We start from the raw sequence: 21,490 nt of genomic DNA, 5'->3' as shown, positions 1-21,490 counted from the left end.
TACACAAAAATGAGAGAGAGAGAGTGTACGCGAATGCAAGAGAATGCGAATGCAAGACAGAGAGAGTGTGCAAACACAAGCGAGAGAGAGTATACACAAATGCGTTAGAAAGTGTGTGTGAACACGAGAGAGAGTGTATATACAAATGCAAGAGAGATTGCGCGAACACCCGCTGATGAGAGTTTAAATGAACACGAGACAGAGTTTACGCAAACATGATAGACAAGAGAGAGATTATGCAAAAGCGAGAGAAAGTGCGAACATGAGAGGAAGTGTGTGTGTGTGTGAGAGAGAGAGTGTGTGTGTGTGTGATAGAGAGAGAGAGTGTGTGTGTGTGTGTGCCAGGCTAAGAGTATATACATGTGTGAGACACTATGTGCATGTGCGAGAAAGTATGCATGAAAGTAAAAATGCGCACGTGAAAGAGAGAAAGTGCATGTGCATCCGAGAGTGTGTGTGTGGGTGCACACAAGGGTGTGCGTGCGCGCGATAGAAAGCATACTACACAGAGACTGTGTGCCTGCATTAGAGAGAGACTGTGTGCAGGTGAGAGTGAGAGTGCTTGTGAGCGAGAGAGTGCATGCGAGAAAAAGAGAGTGCATGCTTGTGAGAGACAGTGTGCGAGAAGGACGTGAGTGAGAGTGCATGCGAGAGGGAGAGTGTGCATGTGAGAAAAAGGGAGTGTGCATGAGAAAGAGTGTGTACGATAGACAGTATGTGCATGAGAGGGAGTGGGTGCTTGCAAGAGAGCTTGTCCCTGGGCAAAAGAGAGACAGAGTGCATACATGAGTGAGTGTGTGTGCAGGCAGGAGAGATAGAACGTGCATACAAGAGTGGGTGTAAGAGAGAGAGATTGCATGCGAGGGAGAGGAAATGCGTGCGAGATTGTGTGGGTGCGAGAGATAAAGGGTCTGTGCAAGAGAGAACGTGCGCATGTGCAAAAGAGAGAGAATGTGCGAGCGTGCACGACAGAGTGTGAGCGGGAGAGACACAGTGTCCACGTGCGAGAGTGTCCACGTGCGAGAGCGTGTGCCTGTGAGATCGCGTGAGTGTGAGAGAGTTTGTGTGTGCAAGAGAGAGAGTGTGCACATGCATGAGAGAGAGTGTGTGTGCATGCATGAGTGTTTGTGAGTGTGTGTTAGTGTGTGTTAGTGTGTGTAAGAGAACAACTTTTAGAGAGTGTGTGAAAGAGAGTAAATGTGTGCGTGAGTGTGAGTGTGAGTATGTGAAAGGGGAATTTGCGAGAGAGTGTGTGTGAGAGTGAGTGTATGCATGTGAGTGAGAGGGTGAGTGTGTGAGAATAGAAGTGTGTGAGAGAGACAGTGAGTGAGAGGGTATGTGCATGTGTGTGATCGTGGTAGTGTGTGAAAGTGAGTGGGCATTTGTAATAGTGAGAGTCTTGGATTGTGAGTCAGTGTGTAAATGTGTGCACGTCAGTGTAGGCGTTTGCATGTACGTGTGTGAGAGTGAGTGTGTGTGAAGAACAGACTGGGGCATGCAAGGGTGTGTGTGTGTGTGTGTATACATGTGTGAAAGAACGAGTGAATGAGAGTGAGGAACGGTGTGTGGTTTGTGAATCATACCTGGGTCAGGTACATAAACACATGGTTTACACACAGTCACATTAATGGGTGACAGCATTGACACTGAAACTGGGCACTCGGATGGACACAAACACACACAGAAGTATGGACACACACACACACACACACACACACACACATACACGCGTGCATGGTCTCTTTCCCTGTCTCTCTCTCTCCCACACACATTCACACAGAGACACTTCTGTGACGATACTTGAGCTCAGACCCTCACTGACTCTCCCCCCTGACAAAACCTGTGTACAGTCCCTATGAAATTCCGAGTCCTGTACTGGGGGGAGTTTGGGGGTGAGAGTGAGGAGACAGAGAGGGGGTATTGTGGGTGTTGAGGGGAAGACATGTGATCAAGGTTTTACATTTCCAATCTCTGCTGATACATTTGAGAAGGGGAAAGGAAATGAGAGATTGAAAGTCAAGTTAAAAATAGCTGCATGTAGAGCAGGGCAGGGGAGACACACAGAGACAGAGAGACACAGGGACAGAGCGAGAGTGAGCGGGACATAGAGAGACATACAGATAGGGACAGAGACAGAGAGTTTGAATCTGGGAGTCTGTACAGCAGGAAGGTCCCGAGAGATCCTCAGCAAATATTTCCCTCTTATCCAAGCCAGCGTGAATCAGGGTGTCTATAGACAGGCTATTAGACACTCGTGTGGGACCAGTGTTTAATATTTTCAAACTGCACTGACATAACTAACGAGGCTTAAAAAAGAGTTTAACAAGCTAGGGAACACTTTGCTGCCCTCGAATTACGATCTCAGTGGGCAGCAAGATCCAACAAGGCTCCTGTCCTGGGTATGAACATCTCAATCACACAGAGGCCTCCCCAGGGAGCAGGCTGACAGACGGTGCGACGTGTCAGAAATTCAGGGGAGGAGGCCTCAAACCTCTCACCGAGAATAAATGTGGACAAGAAATTGTCAGATTCATTCTCAAATCCTCTTCTCTCTCTCTCTCTCTCTCTCTCTCTCTCTCTCTATTAAGAGTGAGCAGCTCACCCTCTCTGGGGGATTGACTGAGTGATTATTAATGTTTCCAGCGTCTGTGTAATTGCTGTCTCCTGTTTTGTTTGCATTTTGATGTAACTGTGATGTTATGCAATATGATGGTGTGAGAAACAAAGCTCACTCACTGCAATAATTTCAGTCCAAGACATGATCTGAATCATCAGGGCTCTTTATTTCACACTTGCAAGTGGGTGTGATGTCCACAAGGCAGGGACAATACACACTGAATTCAACTATTACTCGATATTTTTATAATTTGGTTCCTATATATTTTTTTCTTATGTCATTGTTCTCCCCCCCACCCCCCACCCCCGTTTACACCCTCCACTTCCCTAAGACCGCTACCCATTACTCCTGTTTATCTCGTGTCTTATCCGGTCTTGTCTGTGAAAAACATGCTCATTCCTGTTCCAAGGCCATTTGACCTCATCCTGCTGTGGGCACATCCTGCCTTTTCACAGCATCTTATCACTAAGCCCTTTAAATTGGGGTTTGTTCCTGTGTTTCTGTAAAAGTGGGAAACAGATGTTTATACCTACTGTTTACACAGGCATATTGAGTTTAACTGTCTGTATTCACAGTATCTTATCACGAAGCCCTTCTAAATGGGGTTACCATTTGTTGTGTATTCCCGTTTCTTTCTTGCATACATTTTTAGCTAATACAAACAAACCAATTAGCAATTCCTCCACAGAGTTCCCATTCTTGTTGACTCAGCTCCTGGCTGAAAAGATTACACACTGATGTGAGGTCAGTTTTTTTTATATAATGAATTTAGAATTGCAGAAGAAACATAAATTTCCTATATCCTACAACTTTCCCCTTTTTCTTTCTTTACCATTTGTTACCTTCTGCATTTTGTTCTTCTAAGCATTGCTCCCAAAATTCGCAAGCATCATTCAGGAAATTTCATCCATCTTGGTCTCACTCATCTCCTCAATATTTAGTTGATAAAGTTCTTCTGCCTGAGTTCCTTTTAAGGGCATCTGTTTCATTAAGGCTGTCTCAATCAGTCTTTGGGTGACCCCTCATATATAGGGTATAATACAACAGCCAATGGCTACCAAAACCCCGACTACTACTATCAGGGAAGTAAGGATGGAAACTACCACCCCCTTCCATCTTCCAAAGCAGGATTCAAGCCATCCCATGAGAGGTGTGTCTACTCCTGAATTCTCAGCCAGTTCCTCTGCTAAGGTAGTCAATCCCCTTAAGGCTCGAGTAATTGAACCATTAGGTGCAGTATTATTAGGAATAAAGATACAACAGTTCCTCCTAACATCACATATACACACACCATTTTTCTGCTAAAATCATATCAAGGGCCATTCTGTTTTCCCATGCCATCCTAATATTCCTTTAACCGCATCCCTTGTATAATTTATAAATCGCTGTCGATTATAGAAAATGTAATATATCCAGTCTACATTTTTATTAATTTTTACCCACCAAAAGAGAGCTGACTCAAAGCCTGCTGCAATCTGATTAAGAGCCTTGAACTCATCAGGTACCCCCCTAGGGACTCCTACCGAAACGAGATAAATCCTGTCATCGAAAGAAGTGTCTAACAGTGATCCCTTACCCCTTCCCTTTTTCCCTACTATCTTTTCCTTCTCAAATGCCAGGGTAAATGGAATTGCCAATTGTACAATTGCACATACCCCTTGCCAATCTGGGGGTAGGTTGGGTCTCAATATTTTGCCTCCACAGTACCACCACAGATCCGCTCGGGGAACCTTTAGTGCTAAGTAGTTCCCTCCTTTCTCCGTGTCGGTAACATTTTTAATCTCTGTACACAATTTCAGCTCCCCCAAATCGCGAGACTGACTTGTACCTCATCTACGCACACACGATGTGTGATTTCCAACTGCGGTGGAAAATGTGGGGGGATCTCGTACATCTTTCTTCTCCAAAGGAGGGAACATAAGAGATAGGGTGGTACTAATCCTATCATTCCATGCAGTCTCATCCTGATACAGGGTCAACATACATTTCATGCCCTGCCTGTCTCGCTTGCACCCGAGTGGAAAGGGAACCACCTGTGCCACTGGCCTACTGGAGGCACATGCATAGCAATTGCTTTTGTTCAGACTTTTTACAGTATACTTTACCCATTCAACCCTGGCATTTGCATCCCCTTACCCAGTTTCTATTTTGATAGTGTGTTTCAAGTCCTTTACTACTATAATTTTTACTACTTTAGGATCAGTGGGAGGGGTGAAAGGTTGTATCTCATTATCCAGTAATTCCGCACATTTTCCCTGTCCTACACTAATTTGAAAACAACAGCCCACGAAATGTTTCCCATGTGCTTTCATTTCTATCCCAAATGTTTCATTTAATTGTATCTCATAGGTGTCCCGCCCAAAATTGCTTCGTGCCATGTGGTTTTCTTTACTGTCAGGTATATTGGGTTACACTTTTTATCGGGACAATCGCGAGCTGTTTGGAAGGGGATCCGGTGTACTGTGATGAGACTATTATACCAAGTACCATCCTCAAGGTCATCCCCATAGGACTTAAGATGTATCTCTGAACTGCGGTATTGTCTCTGAGTATCTACATCCCCACAACTGACTAAGCTGCATGCATCAGCGTCTATTACTTGTCGATTATCAGACTCAGGAACCATTAGTAACACGTATGAAAAGGATATTTGACAAAATCCCAATACTAAGAGGGCTAGCATCATAACTCTAAACAGTCCCATTACTTTAAACATCATGCTGAAGCACAAAACAACTTAAAACACAATTCTACAGAAATAATCCCCGCGCTCGCGTCGCCACTGTATAATCAGTTATTCAAAGTCTCTTTAATCTGGTATATCCCACAATGGGGATGGGGGAAGATGGTGCTTTTAATCCTGGAATCTTGCTGTGTAATTTGACATCAAGTGCTCTCGCTCTTCCCTTTCAAATCATCTTTTCTCTCTTTTATCCTGAGGAACTTTTGTCTGGTGCAAAGTGAAGATCCAAAATGACTGGGGTCAGGAAAGCCTTGGATAAGGACAACCTCCAGAGGGGGAGCACAGGCCTGAGGCCTGAGGCCTGTTCACCAGGCTGCAGCCCGTGGGGCCCAGGTGAGTTGTCGTCTATTTATTATCCCGAGGTTTAATCTCCTTGGGAGCATGGATCCAGGTCTGTTTGGGCCTCTGGTTAACTGAGTCCTGTCAGATTGCGGCCTTGTCAATTTTTCAATGGGTTTGAAGCCTGAGGTTAAAGTAACCGGGCCCTGGGATTGTGACACAAACAGGTTAACCCACCAAAATATGCGAGGCAGGACTTCCCGAGGAGAGAATTATAACCTGAAATGAGAAATTTACTCCAAAGACCTGTTCTAATTTCAGAGTAATGTGGGATGTGTATAGGTCCTGGGATAAAATGTGATAATTACAGAAATAAGACACAGGTTGGCCATTTTAATTCAATTCACTGAGTCTCGAGGAGGGGAGTCTCTCTGTCTTTCTCTCCAGTTTTCTTTTGTCGAGTTTTCAAACAAATAAAACCATCCCACACACAACGAGGTGGGCAGCCGTTATTTTAAGTGGAAGGGATATAAAGATTACAGTGTACAATATTAAATCTGAAAGAGACAGAGAGAGATCAGAGATGGAGACAGAGTGAGAGGGAACAGAGTGAGAAAGGGGGAAACATTTGGAATTTGTCAAACAGTAGGATTGGTCCCTCTCTGTCATCCTGGAGGCAGAATCAAACCCTTAACCAGTGTCAGTGACACACAATCTGCCAGTGGTCACACTGCTGCTTGTGGGATCTTGCTGTGTGTGTTTATTCATGTTTCTAGCCTCTGGTCAACTGCTCGATGGTGATTTCTGTGTGTTTGGATGTTGCTGTGATGTTATGCAATGCCTGAATTTTGCAATAATTAAACTGAACCAGCATCACAGAGTAAAGGGAGAGATTTTGGAAGGCAGAGAGTGGTGGGATATTGCTGTGCTTTTGGTGCCACTGTTTTATTTTATATCACATCGATTCTCATTTCTCTCTGAGGCTGTTCCCCACCCGAGGAGGAGATTAGACCCAGGAGCTGAAACTCGGGACTGTGCAGAGACAGAGAGAATCAAATCCAATCCCCTGTGAGGAATCGTCAGACAAGAGCTGGACCCAGAGAGAGAGAGAATAATCAGAAACTGTCCTGTCTCCTCATTTAAACTCACACACACACGGGAACAGAATTGTGGGGTTCAGGCCGTCTCTGGGATTTTTACCACAAGGGGCGAGTTCTGGGCTGGGGGGACAAAGGGTCGAAAAAGATGGAGAGGGGGTTGCTGCACAGTCTGATCCCACAGAGCTTTGTTTTGTCACTCAAACTTGGGTATCTGTTCTTGTCATCAACAAACCTCCTGATCCATTGATTAGAATCCAATGTGAAACTCTCTCATGTTTATCTGTTATCCTAAATATAAACCATCTCAAACCTTTCGATTTGACTCCAGTCTGTAACTCACTCCTGAGTATCTGTTCTTCTTTATATAAACACCGTGCACCCCTCGATAAAATTCCAATCTGTAACTGACTTCCATTTATCTAGGACTCTGTACATTAACCACCCCAAACTTTCAGTCAGATTTCAATCTGTAATTCACTCCTGGGTATGTGATATCCTGTATAAAAACTACCCTGAACCCCATCGATTGGATTCCAATGTGTAACTCACTCCCATGTGCATGTGATTCTGTTTCTGGAACACCCTGAAAGGTACAAATGGAACGAACATGGACCAGTTGGGCCGAAGGACCTGTTTCCGTGCTGTATGACTCTAATTTCTATCACTTCGATAACTCACTCCTGAATAACTGTTACTCTGTATAAAAACCATTGTGACTCCCTTAATTAGATTCCAGTCTGTAACACAGTCCTGGGGATCTGTCACTCTGTGTATAAACCAGCCGGATACACTCGATTAGATTCAAGTCTGTAACTCATTCTCTGGTAACTGTTACTCTGAGTATGAAGTCTCCACCCGAACCCCTCCATAAAATTCCTGTCTGTAACTCTCTTCAGAACTCCGTTATTCCAATTATAAATCCCCCTCAGCTCTTCAATTGGGTTCCTGCCTGTAGGTCAATCCCTGGTACCTGTTACTCTGTATATAAAGTCTATGCCCCGAAGTCCTTGATTAGATTCCTGTGTGAAACTCACCTCTGACTCTGTTATTCCATACCTAAATCTCAACGAACCCTATGATTAGATTCCGGTCTGTAACTCTCTTCTGGTTCTCTGTTATTCCATATGTAACTCGCCCTGAACTCCACAATGAGATTCCTGTCAATAACTCAATCATTAGTACTTGCTACCCTATGTGCAAATTCCCATTGAGCCCTCGATTAGGTTCCAAGCTGGAACTCACTCCCGGTACCTGTTATTAGATACATAAACTTCCTGAGCCCGTACTGAGTGGAACAGTGTCAGAACGAGTGAGAAAGTGGAAGTGTGCGTGCAAGCACGAGTCAGTGTCTGTGTGTGGAAACGCATCATCATGGAATCATTGACACTCAAACTGTTCCCTCAGATAGACACACAGGCCCGGTGTCTCTCACTCACACAGATATTCTCACAGTCAGAAACATAAACAGACACACACAAAGACAAAAATAGACAAATTTGGTGGAAATACAAAAATAGAAGGTAGACAGAGAGTTATATTTGGGAATCACTGGGTCAGCAAGAATATTCTGAGACAGAAACTAAGCAATTATCCCCACGATTTGGGGTTTAGATGAAATGGCTGCCAGGAACAAATCAGTTAGATTGTGAAGGGAGAGAGCGATGGTGAGATGGAGGATGAGAGAAAGTGAGATTGTCTATGAGAGAGTTGGTAAGAATGAGTACGAGGGAGGGTGATACTGTGTGTGGCAGAGAGACAGTGAGATTGTGTATGAAGGAGCTAGTTTGTGGATGAGAGAGGGAGCGACAGTGAGCCTGTGGATGAGAGAGGGAGAGATAGTGAGAATATTAGAGAGAGGGAGCGATAGTGAGCCTGTGTATGAAAGAGGGAGCGATAATGAGCTTGTGTATGAGAGAGGGAGCGATAGTGAAATTGTGTATGAGAGAGGGAGATATAGTGAGATTGTGTATGAGAGAGCGAGAGGTACTGAGATTTTATATGAGGCAGATGATGAGGTTCTACATGAGAGAGAGGGAGAGAGTGAGATTGTGCATGAGAAAGAGTGTATCTGGGTTATCAGTTATTCTATACATAAAGCATCCCAATCCCCTCGATTACATTTCAGTCTGTCCATCATTCAGGAGTACCTGTTTCTCTATAAATAAACACCCTGACCCCCTTGATAAAATTCCAACCTGTAATCCCTTCCATTTATCCGTTGCAGTAAATATACACCACCCCGATCACCTCCATCAGATTCCAGTCAGCAACTCACCCCTGGGTACCTGTTATTTTATGTGTAAATCACCCTGAAACCTTCAATTAGATTCCAGTCAGTATCTCACTCTAGAGTATCTTAACTTCTACATATAAACACCCCAAACTTCTCAATTTGATCGACACCCCTACCCCCACTGTGACCCACACTGTATCCCTCGACTATACCCCGATCTGTAACTCACTCACTGGTACCTGGTACTCTATACAGAAAGTATCAAAATCCCTCAATTAGATTTCAGACTGAAACTCACTCCCCATAAACTCGCTGAGACCATCGATGAAATTCCAGTCTCTAATTCAGTAAAAACTAAACGGGTGAATATTAAATTGGGAGCAGGAACAGAGAAAGCTGGAGTTTAATTCCCACGACATTCCGTTTCTCCAGAAACATTAATTTGCTGGAGTGCAGCGGGTCAATGAGGCAGCTCCCTCGCTGATGGGAATGGGGGATAAATGCTGGGCCCAGCCAGTGATGCTCACATCCCGTGAACAAATGAAAACAACAATCCCTTTGCCTTCCTGATCACTCACTGCCCCTGCAGACTGAGTCTGCAGACACAGCAAGGCTTCGTCACTTCCCTAGTCCCATGTCCTGGTCATCATTGGCAAACCATCCTAATATCTGGTAACACAAACACCTTAGCTTTCTGTGATTTGTGGGCAATGATCCAGAAAATAATATTTAATACTAAATAAGTACAGGGGTACAGCAGTACCAGACCCAGTATTGCAGGTCTCTCTCTCTCTCTCTAACAAGCACACAGTTACTGAGGGACAAGGAATGACTAAATAATATTAGCAATTTCAAATATTGAAGCTCCGTTTCAACAATTCCAGAGGGGTTGATTGGGACAGTGTAGAGGGAGCTTTACTCTTTATCTACGCCCATCCTATCCCTGCCCTGAGAGTGTTTAATGGGGACAGTGCAGGGGAATCTTTATTTTAGAACAGAGCAACAGGAGGAGGCCATTCAGCCCTTCGAGCCTGTTCCATCATTCAATAGGATCATGGCTGATCTGTGGTCTAACTCCACTTTCCTTCCTTTGGCCCATATCCCTCAATATCTTCACTGAACAAAAATGTATCTCTCTCCGATTTAACCTGAACGACTGATCCAGCATCCACTGCTGTTTGTGGAAGAGAGTCCCAAACCTCTCCCACCCTTTGTGTGTCAAAGTGCTTCCTACCATCTCTCCTGAAGGCTCTGTGCCCTCATTCTCAGACTCTGCTCCCTCTCGGTCTAGAATCTCCAACCTGTGGGAATTGTTGATATTGATCGATCCTGTCTCATCCTGTTTATACCTTAAAGGCTTTGATCAGACCACCCTTTAACTTCATAAAAACAATGACTGCAGATGCTGGAAACCAGAGTCTAGTTAGAGTGGTGCTGGAAAAGCACACGTCAGGCAGCATCTGAGGAGCAGGAAAATCGACGTTTCGGGCAAAAGCCCTTCATCAGGAATACAGGCAGAGAGCCTGAAGGGTGGAGAGATAAGCGAGAGGAGGGTGGGGGAAGGGAGAAAGTAGCATAGAGTACAATAGGTGAGTGGGAGAGGGGATGAAGGTGATAGATTGGGAGTGGTGGGGAGAAAGAGGGTGGAATGGATACGTTGAAAAGAAGGTAGGCAGGTAGGACAAGTTATGGGGACAGTGCTGAGCTGGAAGTTTGGAACTGGGGTGAGATAGGAGAAGGGGAAATGAGGACACTGGTGAAGTTCACATTGATGCTCTGGGGTTGAAGTGTTCCGAAGCAGAAGATGATGCATTCTTCCTCCAGGCGTCTGGTGGTGAGGGAGCAGTTGTGAAGGTGGCCCAGGACCTCCATGTCCTCGGCAGAGTGGGGGGGGGGGGGTGGGAGTTGAAATGTTGGGCCACAGAGCGGTGTGGTTGATTGGTTGGGGTGTCCTGGAGATGTCCCCTAAAGCGCTGTGCTAGGAGGCGTCCAGTCTCCCCAATGCAGAGGAGACCATCTCGGGAGCAACGGATACAATAAATGATATTAGTGGATGTGCAGGTAAAACTTTGATGAATGTGGAAGGCTCCTTTAGGGCCTTGGACGGAGGTGAGGGAGGAGGTGTACAATTCCTGCGGTGGCAGGGGAAGGTGCCAGGATGGGACGAGTGGGTTGTCGGGGGGCGTAGACCTGGCCAGGTAGTCAGAGAGGGAATGGCCTTTGCGGAATGTGGAAAGGGGTGGGAAGGGAAATATATCCCTGGTAGTGGGGTTCGTTTGGAGGTGGTGGAAATGTAGTCAGATAATTTGGTTTATGCGAAGGTTGGTAGGTTGGAAGGTTAGCACTGGTGGGTTCTGAGCTTGTTACGGTTGGAGGGGTAGAGTCTGAGGGTGGAGGTCCCGGATGTGGACGAGATGCGTTGGAGGGGGACCTTTAACCATGTGGGAAGGGAAATTGCGGTCTTTAAAGAAGGAGGCCGTCTGGTGCGTTCTGTGGTGGAATTGGTCCTCTTGGGAGCAGATACAGCGGAGGTGGAGGAATTGGGAATACGGGATGGCATTTTTGCAGGAGGTAGGGTGGGAAGAGGTGTAATCCAGGTAGCTGTGGGAGTCAGTGTGTTTTATAAGAAATGTCATGTCAAGTCGGTCATCATTAATGGAGATGGATGGGTCCAAGAAGAGGAGGAAGGTGTCAGAGATGGTCCCGGTGGATTTAAGGTCAGGGTGGAATGTGTTGGTGAAGTTGATGAATTGCTCAACCTCCTTGCGGGAGCACGAGGTGGCGCCAATGCAGTCATCAATGTAGCGGAGGAAGAGGTGGGGAGTGATGCCGGTGCAATTACAGAAGATGGACTGTTCTACGTAGCCAACAAAGAGACAGGCATAGCTGAGGCCCATACGAGTGCCCATGGCTACCCCTTTGGTCTGGAGGAAGTGGGAGGATTCGAAAAAGAAATTGTGTGGGTAGGTCAGGAGGCGTGAGCCTGTGTGAGGCTTTGTGATCATTGGACGGTCATATCTGTGTTTTGGACATGACCATGGGGCAGTGAGGGTTCAATGGAAGGTGTAGGCACCACTCGAACGTAGCTTACTGAGGTGCTGAGGGTGACGGGAGAGGGTAGGGGAGGGCTGAATGTCCCTCTCTCTCCATCCAGCCCCGGAATTGAAATAGGGGAGGTTAGCATTTGGTGGTAACTTAACAGGGAGGTGTGTTTCCACATTGCAGTCTGTGGGATCCAACTGTGTGGGAACACCCTTCATACTTTTCCTTCCCAGTAGCAGTGAGCCACACTTCCCAAATTCAGGCAGGCTGGTGGGGTATGGTTCTGAATGTGGATGGTGAAGGTACAGACACCCTCACAGTGTCCCTCAGCATGGGCTGGTAGGATCCTGCTGTGCAGAATTCCAAAGTCAGCCCCTCTCTGTGTGCAAGGGGATGGGGCTGTTTGGGGATGGTTTTGGAGATGGAGAGAGTGGATGGGGAATATTCTGTCAGGGTGTACAGAAAATCCCTCAGTCGTCCCTCACCCAGCTTGCTGTGCACCCCTCAGCCTGTGGGTTGCCCCTCACACATCATAGAAACTGTCTACTATTGCTCCCTCCTTCCCACACTCACTCTCTGTTCGTATCTTGTGTTTTTTTACCCCACTGTTTCTGAGACAATCACTTTGTGCTACAAAATATTTCCATTTCCCCCTCTTCTTGTAACCACGAGTCACATTGCTGAGTTTGGGACTGTTTTATTAGTTTGAAAAATCAATAAATAAAGCTGGAGAAGGTTCAAGAGAGGGGACAGAGAGAGAGAGATCCCCTCCCAGCTACTCAGGGAATTGAATTGAACTGGCCAACCTGCATCTTATTTATGTGATTATCACATTTCATCACCCAGGCCTCTACACATCCCACATTACTCTAACATTAGAACAAGCCTTTGGAGGGACTTTCTCATTTAAAGTTTTAATTCTCTCCTTGGGGAAACCTGGCTGTTAGATACTCACTGGGGATTGACGTGTTTGCATCAAATCCCAGGTCCCAGTTATTTTAACCCCAGGCTTCAAGCCTGTTTTAAAAACAACAGGGCCCCAATCTGACAGGAGCCAGTAAATCAGAGGCCGTAAAACCCAGGGTTCTCCCCAGAGGAGATTAAACCTCGGGGTAAATAAACACACAACTCACGTGGGCCCCCATTGGGTGCAGCCTGTCGACCAGGCCTCAGGCCAGTGTCCCCTCTGGAGGTTGGTCTTTCCTGGCCTCGAACATTTTGGATCTTCACCTTGCAGCTTTCCAAACAAGCATTCCTCAGGATAAGAGAGAGAAAAGATTAGTTGAAAGGCAGAGCAAGAACAATTTGAAGGTAAGTTACGCAGCAAGATCCCAGGGTTAAAAGCACCCCCACTCATTTCCAATGTATAGAACATAGAACAATGCAGCACAGAACAGGCCCTTCGGCCCTCGATGTTGTTCCGACCTGTGAACTATTCTCAGCCTATCCCCCTACACTATCCCTAAATCACCCACGTATTTATCGAAGGATTGTTTAAATCTCCCTAAAGTGGCTGAGTTAACTACATTAGTAGGTAGGGCATTCCACACCATTACCACTCTCTGCATAAAGAACCTGCCTCTGACATCTCTCTCTTAAATCTATCACCCCTCAATTTGTAGCTCTGCCCCCTCATACAAGCTGACATCATCATCCTTGGAAAAAGACTTTCACTGTCTACCCTATCTAATCCTCTGATCATCTTGTATGTCTCTATCAAATCCCCTCTTAGCCTTCTTCTAGCCAATGAGAAGAGACCCAAGTCTCTCACCCTTTCCTCATAAGACCTTCCCTTCAGACAAGGCAACATCCTGGTAAATCTCCTCTGCACATTTTCCAATGCTTCTACATCATTCCCGAAATATGGCGACCAGAACTGTACACAATATTCCAAGTGTGTCCGCACCAGCGTTTTGTATAGTTGTAGCATGATATTGTGGCTCCCGAACTCAATCCCTCTACTAATGAAACCTAACACCAGCTTAACAGCACTATCCACCTGGGTGACAGCTTTTAGGGATTTATGTACATGGACACCAAGATCCCTCTGCACATCCACACTACCAAGAGTCTTTCCATTAACCCAGTATTCTGTCTTCCTGTTATTCATCTCAAAGTGCATCAGCTCACATTTAGCTGCATTGAACTCCATTTGCCACCTCTCAGCCCAATTCTGCAGTTTATCCAAGTCCCCCTGCAACCTGAAACGTTCTTCCAAACTGTCCACTACTCCACCTACTTTAGCATCATCTGCAAACTTACTAACCCATCTACCTATGCCTGCGTCTCAGTCATTTATAAAAATGACAAAATGCAGTGGTCCCAAAACAGATGCGTGTGGCACACCACAAGGAACTGGATTCCAGACTGAATATTTTATATCAACCACCACTCGCTGCCTTCTTTCAGAAAGGCCAGTTTCTAATCCAAACTGCTAAGTCACTCTCAATCCCATGCTTCTATATTTTCTCCAACAGCCTACCACATGGAACCTTATCAAAGGCTTTAGTGAAGTCTATAAACACCACGTCACCTGCCCTACCCTCATCTACATACTTAGTCACCTTCTCCAAATCTCAATGAGGTTTGAGAGATACGACATGCCCTTGATGAAACCTCGTTGACTATCTGAAATTAAGTTGTTGCTTGCTAGATTATTATAAAACTTCTCTCTTATAATCCTTTCCAAAACCTTCCCTACAACAGAAGTAAGGCTCACTGGTCTATAATTACCTGGGTCATCTCTGTTGCCCTTCTTGAACAAGGCCACAACATTTGCAATCCTACAGTCTCCTGGTACCAAACCTGTAGACAATAACGACTCAAGTATCAAAGCCAAAGGTTCTGCTATATCCTCCCAAGCTTCCCAGAGAATCCTCGGCTAAATCCCATCTGTCCCAGGGGACTTGTCTACTTTCACTCCTTCTAGAATTGATACCACCAATCGTGACTAATCTTGATCCTTGCTAGTCTAATATCTCATATCTCATTCTTCTCCTCTACAATATTCTCCATTTCATGAGTGAAAACAGATGAGAAATGTTCGTTTAGCATCTCTCCGATCTCCACAGGGTCCACACTCAACTTCCTACTTCTGTCTTTGATTGGCCCTATTCCTACACTAATCATTCTTATATTCCTCACACACCGATAGAAAGTTTTAAGGGTTCTCCTTTATTCTATTTGCTAAAGACTGCTCGTGTCCTCTCTTTGCTCTTCGTAACTCTCTCTTTAAATCCTGCCGAGCTTATCTGTAACTCTCCATCGCCTCATCTGTACCGTCTTGCCTCATCAACACATAAGCCTCTTTCTTCTGCTTAACAAGAGATGCAATTTCTGTGGTAAATCACGGTTCCCTTATCTTATCACTTCCTCCCTGCCTGACAGGGACATACCTATCAAGTACACGCAATGTCTGTTCCTTAAACCAGCATTGTCAGCATCCCCTGCATTTTGCTACACCATTCTATGCATCCTAATTCCTACCTAATCGCATTAAAATTGCCCTTGCCCCATCGATAACTTTTGACCTGTGGCATGTACCTAACCCTTTCCATTGCTAAACTAAACGTAACTGCCGCCAAAGTGCTCACCTATAACTAAATCAAATACCTGGCCGGATTCATTACCAAGCACCAGACCCAGTGTGGCCTCCCCTCTCATCAGCCCTTCGACATCCTGCGTCAGGAATCCCTCCTGTATACATTGGACAATAACTGATCCATCCAATGTACTAGATTTGTAGCATTTCCAGTCAATGTTGGGGAAGTTAAAAGTCTCCCATAATGACCACCCTGTTCCTTTCATTCCTACCCAGAATAATTTTGTCAATCCTCTCCTCCACATCCTTGGAACTCTCCAGAGACCTATGAAAATCTCCAAGCAGTGTGACCTCTCCTCTCCAGTTTCTAAATTCAGCCCACACTACCTCAGTAGACGAATCCTCGTCAAAAGTTCTTTCAGCCAACGTTATACTATCCATGATGAACAAGCCCATATCTCCCCCTTTTTTACTGCCTTCCCTGACCTTAATGAAAAATCTAAACCCTGGAACTTGCAACATCCATTCCTCACCCTGCTCTATCCACGTCTCTGAAATGGCCGCAACATCGAAGTCCCAGGTACCTATCCATGCTGCAAGCTCACCTACCTTATTTTACATACTTCTGGCGTTGAAGTAGACACAGTTCAAACCAGCTTGCTGTCTGCTAGCACATTCCTGTGACCCTGAATCCTGACCCTGTCCTCCCTACTCATATCCTCCTGTACACTGCAACGACATCTCTAGTTCCCATTCTCCTGCTGGGCTAGTTTAAACTCAACTGAATAGCACCAGCAAATTTCCCACCCAGGATATTAGATCCCCTCTGTTTCACGTGAAGTCTGTCCTGTTTGTACAGGTCCCATCTTCCCCAGAATGAGCCCCAACTATCCAAGTACCTGACACCCTCCCTCCTGAACCATCCTTGCAGCCACGTGTTCAGCTGATATCTTTCCCTATTCCTTGTCTCGCTATCATGTGGCACGGGTAACAAACCAGAGATAATAACTCTGTTTGTTCTAGCTCTCAGTTTCCACCCTAGCGCCCTGAAATCCTGCCTTACACCCCTATCCCCCTTTCTACCTATGTCATTGGTAAATACATGGACAATGATTTGAGGCAAGTCACCCCTCTCCTTCAGGATCCCAAAGATATGATCCGAGACATCACGGACCCTGCCACCTAGAAGCAGCATACCAACCACGAGTCTCTTTTGTTCCCAACAAACCTTCTATCTGAGCCCCTAATTGAGTCCCCAATAACTAACACTCTCCTCCTTTCCTTCTGTGCAACAGGGACAGGCTCTTCGGCAGAGACCTGGGTCCTACTGTATACCACTGGTAAGTCATACCTCTCAACAGTATCCAAAACGGTATACATGTTTTTCAGGAGAATGAACACAGGGGATCCCTTCACCTACTGTTTTCCCCCCTTCCAACAGTCACCCAGCTTTCTCCATGCCTAAGGGTAACCACTTCCCTGAACTCTAACCTATCTCATCCTCTGCCTCCCGAATGATCCGACGTTCATCCAGGTCCTGCTCCAATTCCCTAACACGATCTTGCGGGAGCGAGGATTGGATGCACTTCCTGCAGATGTACTTGGAATGGGACATTAATAGCCTCCCTCATCTCAAACATCATGCAGGAGGAACATTGCTCTCCCTGCACTGCCATCCCTGCTTGTCCCCTAATCACAAAGTCAAAAAGAAGAGACACTAACCTGATTTGTCCCTGGTCTTTAAGATTAGAGAAGACGGTTGGGTGGGAGGCCCTACAATGGTAGGGTCTCGGTTGAGTAAACACTGATCTATGTAGCTGGATGGAAATAAAAATAAGTCCCTCCTTTCCCAGAAACCTCTGCTCTCTGACTTCAAATATAAAAGCTCAAATCAGTGACTCACCGCTCCCAGCAGGCCCCTGGTCCAAGCTCCTGCCCTTCGAGTTGCCGCTGAAAAACAGAAATGAAGGTTATTAATATTCAGTTGGAGAGTAAGAAGCTTGGGTCAGGAGTAATTGCATTTATTTAAATGGAATTACAATGAAATGAGGATAGAGTTAGCTAATGTGGACTGGGCAGATAGATAAGCAGGAATGACAGCAAGCAGTGACAAACATTTAGAGGTAATATGACCCTCAGTAAAAACATCGCAGTAGGGCGGAAAGGTTAGAAGACAGAGATGAACCAAATATGGCTAACCAAGGAAGTTAAGGTGAGTATAAAGTTGAAAGACTCCTTGGAAAATGAATCAGGGAGGCAGTTATGGGGAATAAAGAAATGGCAGAGTAGCGAAACAGGTATTTTGTATCAGTCTTTACTGTGAACATCACTCGAACACTAAACAATATGGGAGAGGAATTAAGTCTACTCACCAGTGTTAGAGAAATAGCAAGAGACAAACTAATGGGTAAAGTCGGATAAGTCCCTGGGCCATTGGCTTCATCCTCAGATCCTAAAAGTAGTCGGGACAGCAATAGTGGATGCATTGGTTGTAACTTTTCAAAGATCCTTAGATTCTGGAGAAGCACCAGAGGTTTGTAAAACTGCCAATGTGATTCCTCAATTCAAAAAGGGGGTGGGAAAAAAAAGGTAACTGTAGGCCAATTAGACGAACATTTGTTGTTGGAAAAATGCTGGAATCGATTAACAGCAGACCATTTGGAAAACCATGTTTTAATCAAGCAGAGTCAGTACAGCTTCATTAGAAGGTGTTCCTGTGAATATAACGGTAAATAATACGGAACACCTGGAGCTCGTTTGTTCTACCTAGCCTTTCTTTCCTTCCCCTCCCTCTTTTCCTTCCTTCTCTTGGCCTCAGGCTCCCAGCCTCCCACGTGGGGCGCGTAGTAGCCCAGCAGTCAGATCATGTGGAGACCAAAGTGCTGGTCTTCTTTGGAGAGCCCTTGGAGAGACATTGTGATGTCTGTCTTCATCACTTCTTGTTTTTCTGAGCTATGGCGATACGGTGTAGAGCTGTAACGTATTCTTTTCTTCATTTCTCTATTCTCTCACGAAGGATTGTACCGAGGTACTCTATACCCAAGATGGTGCTGTAGGCTGGTGACACTGTTACACTGTCACTAATTGTGTAACTGAAGAAGCTGCACCAAGATACTCTGTATCCAATATGATGCTATGAGTAGTGACTTATCAGTTTTCACTGGACTCAATGTTGTCTGTGACAATAAAGCTAATTCAGTTCAAGAGAAATGATAGAGTCAGAGTCTTACAGCACAGAAACAGACATTCCAGTTCCACTTGGTCCATGTTGGTCAAGTTTCCTGAACTAGACTAGTCCCATTGCATTTGGCCCATATCCCTCTAAACCTCTCCTGTTAACGTACCTGTCCACTGTCTTTTAAATGTTGTAACTGTACTTGCATCTTCCACTTCCACCAACACATTCCACACATGAACCATCCTCTGCAGAAAAATGTTGCCCCTTAGGTCCCTTTTAAATCTTTCCTCTCTGACCATAAACTTATGCCCTCTAGTTCTGGACTCTCTTCCCTCTCGAAAAAGACTTTGACTATCTATCCTGCTCATGATTTTATTAACCTCTATCAGGTCACCTTTCAGCCACTGATGCTCCATTGAATGTAGTCCCAGCCTATTCAGCCTCTACCTAGAACTCAAACCTCCAGTCCTGGCAACATCCTTGCAAATCTTTCCTGAACCCTTTCATGTTTAACAATACATTTCCTTTATACGGGCAAACATAATAGTACACAGTATTCCAAAAGTGTCCGCAACAATATCCCGTACAACCACAACACAATATCCTAACTCCCATACTCAAAGCTCCAACCATGAAGTTAAGTATGCCAAACAGCCCCCTTCATCTCCCTGTCTACTTGACGTGACTCTCAAGGAACTATGAACTTACACCTCTCAGTCTTTCCTTTCGGCAGCATTTCCCCAGGACCGTACCATTAACTGTACAAGTCTGCCCTGGTTTTCCTGACCAAAATGCAGCACCTCATATTATTCTAAACTTCCCCTCCCACTCCTTGGCCCATTGGCTGTGACATCAAGGTAATGTGGTGGAACAAAAAACATCACACTAACTGATCAATTTTTGGAAGCCTCAGCCAGAGTGGATAGAGGGGAACCGGTATGTATATTGTATTTGGACTTCCAGGAGGTATTCGACAAGTTACCTCACAAAAGGTTAAATCAAAAGCTAAAAACAAATAGAGTCAGCAAGGAGGGCTAAAAAAAAAGGTAAAGATAGAGAGAAAATAAATCACAAGGGCAAACTAGTGAGGAATATAAAAACTGACAATAATGGGAGGCGATGGCCAAGTGGCAGAAGGTCGAATTGGAATTCAATAAAAAAAAATAAAATCTGCAATTAAGAGCCTCATGATGAACCTGAATCCATTGTCGATTGTCGGGAAAAATCCATCTGGTTCACTGTATCAGAACACTGCAGCGCCCAGGGACTAAGAGAAGCTGAGGGAAAACACCTGGACAATGTATTCAGGAACAACAGGTACCCGATACACAACAGATCGAAACAATACAACACGCTCAGAGACTCGAGCCACCCTGCCACACATTAAGGATATATCGGAGATGACAACCAGATTACTCCGGGACCTGGGCATCATGATAGCCCACAAACCTACTGCCACACTGAAATAGCTCCTGATAAGTTTAAATGACCCCATAGCAACAACCAGCAGAACCAATGTCATCTATAAAATACCCTTCAAGGACTGCACCAAACATTACATCAGACAAATGAGCAGGAAACCAGGCACCAGGAGACATGAGGAACAACTCACCACCAAAAGAAATGACAAAATACCACTCATATCCATACACAGAGATGACGAGGGACACTGGTTTGACTGGGACATTACATCCATCCTGGGACAGGCTAAACAAAGATACGCACGGGAATTCCCAGACGCCTAGCATTTAAACCTGAACGGGTGAGGAAGGAGACACAGCATTTTTCCAAGTAAAAATATCAGAAGAAATTCCCAGAAGGGACTCAGCAGCAATACCCATTGAGTACGCCATCGATAATAAGTCACCAAGGGATAATGTATATTCAACAAAATATGTGGTACCACGTTAGCCAGCCTCCGGTCTTCCAGCACCTCACCTGTGACTGTTAACCTGAACAATTTTTCATTTGATTCCTCCCATTTTCAACAAACCGAAAAAAAAGTGACTGTGCGCACCCACATGGGCCCAAGCTATGCCTGCTTCTGGTTCAGATTCATGGAACAGTCTACAACTCTTCCACAACGTCACCAGCACAATCCCTCACCTCTTCCTTTGCTCTATTGATGACTGTATCAATGCTGCCTCATGCTACCGCAAGAAGCTCAAACAATTCATCAACTTAACCAACACCTTCCACCCCACCCTCAAATTCATCTGGACCATTTCTAATGCTTCCATCTCTTCCAGGACCCCTCTGTCTCCATGTTCAGCAACCCACTCACCACTGACATCTATTTCAAATCCACTGACTCCCATACCTATCTCAACTACATCTCCTCTCACCCACACTCCTGCAAAAATGCTATCCCATACTCCCAATTCCTCTACCTCCATTGCATCTGCTCCCAGGATGTGATGTTCCACTCCAGGACATCTCAGATATCCTCCTACATCAGAGATCACAGTCTCCCCTCCTCAGTAATTAAGGATACCCTCAACTGTATTTCCACCATTGTTTCTGCCATTGAACCCCCTGCTCCCCAACAATAAGGATAGAATCCCCTTGGTCCTCACATGCCATCCCACCAACCTCCGAATCCAATGCATCATTCCCTGACATTTCCACAACCTACAATCCGATCCCACCATCAAAACAATTCTCTTCCCCATCCTGTGGAAAGTCACTCCACGATTCCATTAACTCTACACAACCCACCACCTGCTCCACCACACCAGATATCTTTACCTGCAACCC

Source organism: Hemiscyllium ocellatum, chromosome Y (assembly GCF_020745735.1).
Source record: "Hemiscyllium ocellatum isolate sHemOce1 chromosome Y, sHemOce1.pat.X.cur, whole genome shotgun sequence".
NCBI classification, from domain to species: domain Eukaryota; kingdom Metazoa; phylum Chordata; class Chondrichthyes; order Orectolobiformes; family Hemiscylliidae; genus Hemiscyllium; species Hemiscyllium ocellatum.
Note: the sequence above shows the minus strand (reverse complement) of the source record.